The sequence below is a fragment of the Pristiophorus japonicus genome, chromosome 1 (assembly GCF_044704955.1).
Source record: "Pristiophorus japonicus isolate sPriJap1 chromosome 1, sPriJap1.hap1, whole genome shotgun sequence".
Lineage (NCBI taxonomy): Eukaryota > Metazoa > Chordata > Chondrichthyes > Pristiophoridae > Pristiophorus > Pristiophorus japonicus.
The window spans coordinates 426204567-426214970 of record NC_091977.1 but is presented as its reverse complement, the minus strand read 5'-3'; positions in this window follow the sequence as shown (position 1 = coordinate 426214970).

Here is a 10404-nt window from a genome sequence, read left to right as displayed (position 1 = left end):
GAACTTGGGGGGTGTCAGGACCTCCCTCCAGGAGCTGCCTGTCTTTTACAAGGAACTCATCAGGGTCTGGAACAAAGTCTCCACCAAGCGCAGCTCTCCGCCGGCTGGAGTGGCGGCTGTCCTGCAGGAGCCGCTGCTCGGGAATCCGTACCTCCACGACCGAGGTTTTATGTGGCGGTCGGAAGAGAGGGCTGTGGCTGGTGAGGTGACCAGGGTCAGGGACCTGCTCGACGGCGGAGGAGCGGGCTGGATGGCGCCAGGCATGCTGGCGCGGCGCCTAAATTCAGCCAACGTCTGCCGCGCGGCCGAAGCCATCGAGTCGCTAAAAACAGCTTTGGGCCCTGACTCTGTTAGGTGCATCGAGGAGGCTCAAGTCCGTGGGGAGATCCCGTCTGAACTGACCCCCGTCCGGACGGAATTCCTCATCGGCGCCAAACCCCGGAACCTCTCTCGGGAGCCGACGCCTCACAACTTGAGCCGCCTCGAGGAAATCCCCTCCGTGCCTTTCAGTTCCGCGCGGAGGGGTTTCCTGTACGGGCTGCTCCTGCACACTCTCAACTTTGCCATCCTCGCCGGCCGTCCGGACACGCCATGGCGTACCATCTTGCAGTCCGGAGGAGGCGGGGGTCCCCGATGGAGGGCACTCTATGCGGGAGTCCTCCCACTATTCATCAGGGACTTGGCCTGGAGGGTGGTGCACGGAGCAGTGCCATGCAACAAATTTTTAAGCCGGTTCACGGACTCCCAGGCCGCCTGCAATTTCTGCGGTCTGGAAGAGTCCGTGTTCCATGTTTTTATGGAATGCACGAGGTTGCAGCCCCTGTTTTATTATTTAAAGGGGTTGCTCCTGAAATTCTGGCTGCACTTCAGTCCCACTCTCCTGATCTTTGGGCACCCTGTGCGGAGGGGAGCGGGTAGGTCCGAGGGCCTCCTCGTAGGACTGCTCCTGGGCACGGCCAAGGGTGCCATCAGCCGGTCCAGGCAGCGGGCGGTCGAGGGGGTCGTTCAACCTGACTGCCTGCCTGTCTTCCGCGCATACATCCACGCCAGGGTGTCCTTGGAGATGGAGCACGCGGTGTCCACCGGTACGCTCGCGGCCTTCCGCGAGAGGTGGGCACCGGAGGGACTGGAGTGCATCATCACGCCCGGCAACCAAATTTTAATTTGATTTTATGTTTTAAAGTTTAATTTGTTTTAATTGCCGGTGCTTTTAGTGTCCCCCTCCCCTTTTATAGGGGGCACTGGAGGAAAAAATTTGATTTTAGTGCCCAAAAAAACCAAAAAAAAACACAAAAAAAAACCACAAAAAAGAAAATAAAGGGCCTTGTAAATGTCTGGTGTGTCATCCAGGGCGGGTGGCACGGTTTAATGTTTATGTTTTTTCAGGTAAACTCCAAAAGAGTTTCATGCACAATGACCCCCAGGTCCCTCTGCACCGCAGCATGTTGTAATTTCTCCCCATTCAAATAGTATTCTCTTTTTTTGTTTTTTTTCCCAAGGTGGATGACCTCACACTTTCCGACATTGTATTCCATCTGCCAAACCTTAGCCCATTCGCTTAACCTATCTAAATCTCTTTGCACCCTCTCTATGTCCTCTACACAACCCGCTTTCCCACTAATCTTTGTGTCATCTGCAAATTTTGTTACACTACACTCTGTCCCCTCTTCCAGGTCATCTATGTATATTGTAAATAGTTGTGGTCCCAGCACCGATCTCTGTGGCACACCACTAACCACCGATTTCCAACCCGAAATGGACCCATTTATCCCGACTCTCTGCTTTCTGTTAGCCAATTCTCTATCCATGCTAATACATTTCCACTGACCCTGCGTACCTTTATCTTCTGCAGTAACCTTTTGTGTGGCACCTTATTGAATGCCTTTTGAAAATCTAAATACACTACATCCATCGGCACACCTCTATCCACCATGCTCATTATAGATAGGCCTGTGGATGGACCTTATTATTAAAAGATTGGGAGATCAGGGAGACACCGAGACATTCCTTACACATGGGTGTATGGGAGGAACTGGCCCCACTGTCACTCAAGGGGGAGCCATACGGAGCAACAAGGGCACAAACACCTATGCTCAAACTGGGAGTTGGCCAGGGTGGTTAGGGTCAAATTCGACCAAGTACTCCAGACAAACCAGAAGCAAACTTGGGAAGGTGTCAGTATCCTGCCCCAGGCTAAACATCACGACCAGGAAGGTATGGGTGAGAGAGGGTAGACGTGTTTATCTGGAATGTAAAGGGATTACCCCCATGGGAGGATGGTGGTAGTTACGGAAAACAGACAGGGGAAAAACTAATGCATCCACTGATTGGGAGAAACTGGGTAATAGCTCAAACAGGTGGACCACAGGAACAAAAGGGGCGAAATTGTGTTGGGAAAAGAGGTGGAAGGAGGAACAAGGGATTTATGTCTGTGTGGTTGGATCGAGCCACAAGTGCAGGGGTGGTGTTTGTATTGTCTTTAAAAGGCAATGGCAGGGTTCTGGGTCAGGAATGAATTGGATGCAGGGTTTTGATTCCTGTGTGACCATGAACCCGCCAAAAACAATCAATGCAACTGAGCTGATCGTGAGCAAATTAAAACCTCTCCCTAAAATGCTGAAGATTCCAAACCAAGAAATTCCATGTCCTGTCCTAAAACCCAGACCGAAGAATGGGCTGGTGTTAATCCCAACAGGGAAAATGTGGTATCATTCTGTATATTATGAAGTAGCGCGAGTTATTCTAAATTTAACAGAGTTACAATTACCCCGGTGGTGCCCGCCAGAAACAGAAAAGGTATCAGAAAAATTGTTAAAGGAAATGTTCAAACATTCTATCAAAAAAATTACTGGCCGAGAATCAGGGGGAAGAGTACAGACCGAGGTGGAAAAGGGGCCTAATAAGTGATGTAGCTACAGCATTTAATACTGGGACATCACTAGTAAATAGTGTGGACAACGCACAGTTGCAAGTCCAAGTGAATACCTTAAGGGACCAGTTAAAGAAGATACTGGAGGAGGGTAGTGACATAGAGGGTAATGAACTACAGGGGGACCAGGCAATGACAATTCATTTGCAAGAGATGGTAGCTGAGGTGGAAAAACATGCTCAGACCATCAATGATCTAATCAAGGAGGGTAGAAACGCGTCAGAACAAGCTGCTCAGAATGACATGTATGTCACAGGATGCAGTCATTTAGAGGATTTAAAACAAGGCCACGTACCGTTGTGGGTCAGTAACAAGCATCTAAAAGCATTGAGTGTCTGTAACAACCTCCTGAATTCGTGCCAGCGATGGTCAGCCTCCAAAGCGTACCCAGTCCCGGTCAACTGTGGTCAAAGTAAACAATCCATAATGGAGATATTGCTTCGGATACCGGTGTTGGATCATGCACAACAATCCGTACCGGGGTAATTCAGAACGGGGTACATGTAAAGCATCATAAAACCCCGCAGTATGTGGTAAAATTGGGAAACTCAATAACCGGTGCTAGTCTGGAGGGATGCCAGAGAAGGAATACATGTGTGATATTGTGTTCTGAGCATTTGAACCCTTTCGACCAGCCAGTATGTGGGTTCAAGTACGAGGACGGGCAGCCAATAAGTTGTATCATAGAAGTGACGGTTCACGACCATGTTCCGCCACAGGTTGCGTACCAATGAAATGGGACATACTGTGTTACCACCAGCGAAAGTCATTATAGACACACCAAGACACTTGGTGCCCAGTGAGGGATTCTACCTTTTGTTTCAAATCCCAGGTAGAGGCACAAGTAACACAAGAAAGGATAATTCCTATTTCAGACCACAAGCACATAAGTATCATAGGCAAAGGTACTTTACCGAACCTGCAGGAATACATACCGCATTTTGGCTACGATATCCCGCCGATACCCGAACAATTGACTGAACTATTAGAGAACATCGAGCTGACCTACAAATGTTATTACACATTACACCAGGAGAATGATAAAGTAAGGGGAGAAATCAAGGAAATGATGGCCCCTCCATGATGAAACATAAGAACATAAGAACATAAGAATTAGGAACAGGACTAGGCCATCTAGCCCCTCGAGCCTGCTCCGCCATTCAAAAAGATCATGGCTGATCTGGCCGTGGACTCAGCTCCACTTACCGCCCGCTCCCCATAACCCTTAATTCCCTTATTGGATAAAAATCTATCTATCTATGATTTGAATACATTCAATGAGCTAGCCTCAACTGCTTCCTTGGGCAGAGAATTCCACAGATTCACAACCCTCTGGGAGAAGAAATTCCTTCTCAACTCGGTTTTAAATTGGCTCCCTCGTATTTTGAGGCTGTGCCCCCTACTTCTAGTTTCCTTGATCAGTGGAAACAACCTCTCTGCCTCTATCTTGTCTATCCCTTTCATTATTTTAAATGTTTCTATAAGATCACCCCTCATCCTTCTGAACTCCAACGAGTAAAGACCCAGTCTACTCAATCTATCATCATAAGGTAACCCCCTCATCTCCGGAATCAACCTAGTGAATCGTCTCTGTACCCCCTCCAAGGCTAGTATATCCTTCCTTCAGTAAGGTGACCAAAACTGCACGCAGTACTCCAGGTGCGGCCTCACCAATACCCTGTACAGTTGCAGCAGGACCTCCCTGCTTTTGTACCCCATCCCTCTCGCAATGAAGGCCAACATTCCATTCACCTTCCTGACTACCTGCTGCACCTGCAAACTAACTTTTTGGGATTCATGCACAAGGACCCCCAGGTCCCTCTGCATCGCAGCATGTTGTAATTTCTCCCCATTCAAATAATATTCCCTTTCACTGTTTTTTTTTTCCAAGGTGGATGACCTCACATTTTCCGACATTGTATTCCATCTGCCAAACCTTAGCCCATTCGCTTAACCTATCTAAATCTCTTTGCAGCCTCTCTGTGTCCTCTACACAACCCGCTTTCCCACTAATCGTTGTGTCATCTGCAAATTTTGTTACACTGCACTCTGTCCCCTCTTCCAGGTCATCTATGTAGATTGTAAACAGTTGTGGTCCCAGCACCGATCCCTGTGGCACACCACTAACCACCGATTTCCAACCTGAAAAGGACCCATTTATCCCGACTCTCTGCTTTCTGTTAGCCAGCCAATTCTCGATCCATGCTGATACATTTCCTCTGACTCCGCGTACCTTTGTCTTCTGCAGTAACCTTTTGCATGGCACCTTATCGAATGCCTTTTGGAAATCTAAATACACCACATCTTTCGGTACACCTCTATCCAACATGCTCGTTATATCCTCAAAGAATTCCAGTAAGTTAGTTAAACATGATTTCCCCTTCATGAAACCATGTTGCATCTGCTGGATCGCACTATTCCTATCTCGATGTCCCGCTATTTCTTCCTTAATGATAGCTTCAAGCATTTTCCCCACTACAGATGTTAAACTAATCGGCCTATAGTTACCTGCCTTTTGTCTGCCCCCTTTTTTTAAACAGAGGCGTTACATTAACTACTTTCCAATCCACTGGTACCTCCCTAGAGTCCAGAGAATTTTGGCAGATTATAACGAATGCATCTGCTATAACTTCCGCCATCTCTTTTAATACCCTGGGATGCATTTCATCAGGACCAGGGGACTTGTCTACCTTGAGTCCCATTAGCCTGTCCAGCACTACCCCCCTAGTGATAGTGATTATCTCAAGGTCCTCCCTTCCCACATTCCCGTGACCAGCAATTTTTGGCATGGTTTTTGTGTCTTCCACTGTGAAGACCGAAGCAAAATAATTGTTTAAGGTCTCAGCCATTTCCACATTTCCTGTTACTAAATCCCCCTTCTCATCTTCTAAAGGACCAACATTTACTTTAGTCACTCTTTTCCGTTTTATATATCGGTTAAAGCTTTTACTGTCTGTTTTTATGTTTTGCGCAAGTTTACTTTCGTAATCTATCTTTCCTTTTGTTATTGCTTTCTTATTCATTCTTTGTTGTCGTTTCAAATTTTCCCAATCTTCTAGTTTCCCACTAACCTTGGCCACTTTATACGCATTGGTTTTTAATTTGATACTCTCCTTTATTTCCTTGGTTATCCACGGCTGGTTATCCCTTCTCTTACCGCCCTTCTTTTTCACTGGAATATATTTTTGTTGAGCACTATGAAAGAGCTCCTTAAAAGTCCTCCACTGTTCCTCAATTGTGCCATCGTTTAGTCTGTGTTCCCAGTCTACTGTAGCTAACTCTGCCCTCATCCCACTGTCGTCCCCTTTGTTTAAGCATAGAATGCTCATTTGAGACACTACTTCCTCACCCTCAATCTGTATTACAAATTCAACCATACTGTGATCACTCATTCCGAGAGGATCTTTTACTAGGAGATCGTTTATTATTCCTGTCTCATTACACAGGACCAGATCTACGATAGATTGCTCCCTTGTAGGTTCTGTAACATACTGGTCTAAGAAACAATCCCATATGCATTCTATGAATTCCTTCTCCAGGCTACCCAGTGCGATTTGATTTGACCAATCGATATGTAGGTTAAAATCCCCCATAATTACTCCCATTCCTTTTTCACATGCCTCTATTATTCCCTTGATTATTGCCTGCCCCACCATGAAGTTATTATTTGGGGGCCTATAAACTATGCCCACCAGTGACTTTTTCCCCTTATTATCTCTAATCTCCACCCACAATGATTCAACATTTTGTTCATTAGAGCCAATATCATCTCTCACAACTGCCCTGATATCATCCTTTATTGTCTATCCTTCTGAATTGTCAGATACCCCTGTATGTTTAATTCCCAGTCTTGGCCACCCTGCAACCATGTTTCTGTAATGGCCACAAAATCATACCCATTTGTAATGATTTGTGCCGTCAACTCATTTACTTTATTTCGAATGCTGTGTGCGTTTAGGTAAAGTGTTTTAATACTAGCTTTTTAGCCATGATTTTTAGTTTTGACCCCTCCTGCAGCCCCTTTATATTCATACATATCCTATCACCTTGTGGTTTACACTTACCCCAGTGCGACTCTGCTCTGTTGCCTCCTGCCTTTTTCATTCTTTCTTGTGGTCCTGTTCATTTGTGCTCTCAGCCACTCTAACTAGCTCAGAGCCCTCTCCTGGGTTCCGAATACTCCTCACATTGAGGCACCGAGCTTTCAGGCTTACCTTTTTATTACACATTGATCCTTTAGAATTTTGCTGTACATTGGCCTTTTTTCTTTTTGCCTTGGATTTCTCTGCCCTCCACTTTTACTCATCTCCTTTCTGTCTTTTGCTTCTGTCTCCATTTTGATCCCCTCTGTCTCCCTGCATTGGTTCCCATCCCCCTGCCATATTAGTTTAACTCCTCCCCAACAGCACTAGCAAACACTCCCCCTAGGACATTGGTTCCGGTCCTGCCCAGATGCAGACCGTTCGGTTTGTACTGGTCCCACCTCCCGCAGAATCCAATGTCCCAGGAATTTGAATCCCTCCCTGCTGCACCACTGCTCAAGCCACATATTCATCTGCGCTATCCTGCGATTCCTACTCTGACTAGCACGTGGCACTGGTAGCAATCCCGAGATTACTACTTTTGAGGTCCTACTTTTTAATTTAGCTCCTAGCTCCTTAAATTCGTCTCGTAGGATCTCATCCCTTTTTTTACCTATGTCGTTGGTACCAATGTGCACCACGACAACTGGCTGTTCTCCCTCCCTTTTCAGAATGTCCTGCACCCGCTTCGAGACATCCTTGACCCTTGCACCAGGGAGGCAACATACCATCCTGGAGTCTCGGTTGCGGCCGCAGAAACGCCTATCTATTCCCCTTGCAATTGAATCCCCTATCACTATCGCTCTCCCACTCTTTTTCCTGCCCTCCTGTGCAACAGAGCCAGCCACGGTGCCATGAACTTGGCTGCTGCTGCCCTCCCCTGATGAGTCATCCCCCTCAACAGTAGTCAAAGCAGTGTATCTGTTTTGCAGGAGGATGACCGCAGGGGACCCCTGCACTACCTTCCTTGCACTGTTCTTCCTGTTGGTCTTCCACTCCCTATCTGGCTGTGGACCCTTCACCTGCGGTAAGACCAACTCGCTACACGTGCCACTCACGTCATTCTATGCATCGTGGATGCTCCAGAGTAAATCCACCCTCAGCTCCAATTCCGCAACGCGAACCGTCAGGAGCTAGAGGCGGATACACTTCCCGCACACGTAGTTGTCAGGGACACCGGAAGTGTCCCTGAGTTCCCACATGGTACAGGAGGAACATATCATGTGACCGAGCTCTCCTGCCATTATTAACCCTTAGATACGCTTAATTTGGCGCCAACACTGTTAACAGGTTACTTACTGATATAAAAAAGAAAAAGAAAAGCTACTCACCAATCACCAGTCAATCACTTACCCCTTTGGCTGTGACGTCACCTTTTGATTTCTTTCTACTTCTTTTTTGCTTTTTCTCCCGGCTGGAGCTGCACAAGCTGGGCCTTTATAGGCCTCACTACGCACCTCGAGCTCCCGCCTCCGATCTGCCGCCGCCTCTCGCAGTCGCTGGCCCTTTATAGGCCTCTCCACGCACCTCGAGCTCCCGCCTCCGATCTGGGACTCAATATTGAAATCCCCCCTGAGTTCGAATCATATCACACTCATTAGTAATTGTGCAGTTGATAATAGTGTTGTATCTACTTGTCCTGTCCTGTAAATTAAAGAAAAGGACAAGGGAAGGTAATCTGGAAAGTTTATTAAAGTAAACACAGGCTGAAGTGTTTGCAAAAAAGGTAAAAACTGAAGTCAGATTAAGGCCAAACATGGTTTTGTTGTAAGAAATACTGTTATATTGTAAAAACATTGGGTTTTGTGTATAAAAAGAAATATAATGGGAGATTTGACTGAACGCTGCAATCACCCAAAACGCTCACAGAAAAGCAGACACCACCCAGAGTAATGTCTCTGAGTTTATTATATGAGACATTAAAAGAAGGGAGTGCAAGGTTACTAATCTTCAGACAAGCACAGAAGGAGACCATAAACTAAAACTTGATTCATCCAAGTTTTTGGAATTAAGCTGGACAATTAAGGACATTCTGTGGTCAGGAAGCAAAACTGACTTCATGCATAACAATAATAGAGTTGTCACATGAGGCCCTGAACTTGCTTGACCAGGGTGGGGAGAAACAAGCAACGGAGACAGCAAGTCTGCAAGAAGCAGGAGTACGAAGGACCCTACGAATTGCACATTTTTGGATAACAGAAAATTTAGCATAAGGAATTATCTTTTGCACTGTTGACTCTATGTGCAAATTAGTAGCCATTCAAACTCATCATCACAGCGAGTTAAACAAATCACCATATCGATAATCGGATCTCAGAAGCAGCAAACTTATTCATACTATGGATATAAATTTACGGACACAGAGACACAAAAGCAGGCAACGCAGGAAGAAACAGCAAGCAGGTACGGAAGGAAACATAGAAATAGAGAAACGTAGAAAATAGGTGCAGGAATAGGCCATTCAGCTCCTCGAGCCTGCACCACCATTCAATAAGATCATAGCTGATCATTCACCCCAGTACCTCTTTCCTGCTTTCTCTCCATATTCCTTGATCTCTTTAGCCATAAGGGCCACATCTAACTCCCTCATGATTAAATCCAATGAACTGGCATCAGCAACTCTCTGCGGTAGAGAATTCCACAGGTAAACAACTCTCTGAGTGAAGAGGTTTCTCCTCATCTCATTCCTAAATGGCTTACCGCTTATCCTTAGACTGTGTCCCCTGGTTCTGGACTTCCCTAACCTCAGGAACATTCGTCCTGAATCTAACCTGTCCAGTCCCGTCAGAATTTTATATGTTTCTATGAGATCCCCTCTCATCCTTCTAAACTCCAGTGAATACAGGCCCAGTCGATCCAGTCTCTCCTCATATGTCAGTCCTGCCATCCCGGGAATCAGTCTGGTGAACCTTCGTTGCAATCCAGCAATAGCAAGAACGTCCTTCTTCAGATTAGGAGTCCAAAACTGAACACAATATTCCAGGTGAGGCCTCACCAAGGCCCTGTACAACTGCAGTAAGACCTCCCTGCTCCTATACTCAAATCTCCTAGCTATGAAGGCCAACATACCATTTGCCTTCTTCACCGTCTGCTGTACCTGCATGCCAACTTTCAACGACTGATGTACCTTGACACCCAGGTCTCGCTGCACCTCCCCTTTTCCTAATCTGCCGCCATTCAGATAATATTCTGCCTTCGTGTTTTTGCTACCAACGTGGATAACCTCACATTTATCCACATTATACTGCATCTGCCATGCATTTGCCCACTCACCTAACCTATCCAAGTCACCCTGCAGCCTCTTAACATCCTCCTCACAGCTCACACTGCCACCCAGCTTAGTTTCATCTGCAAACTTGGAGATATTACACTCAATTCCTTCATCTAAATCAT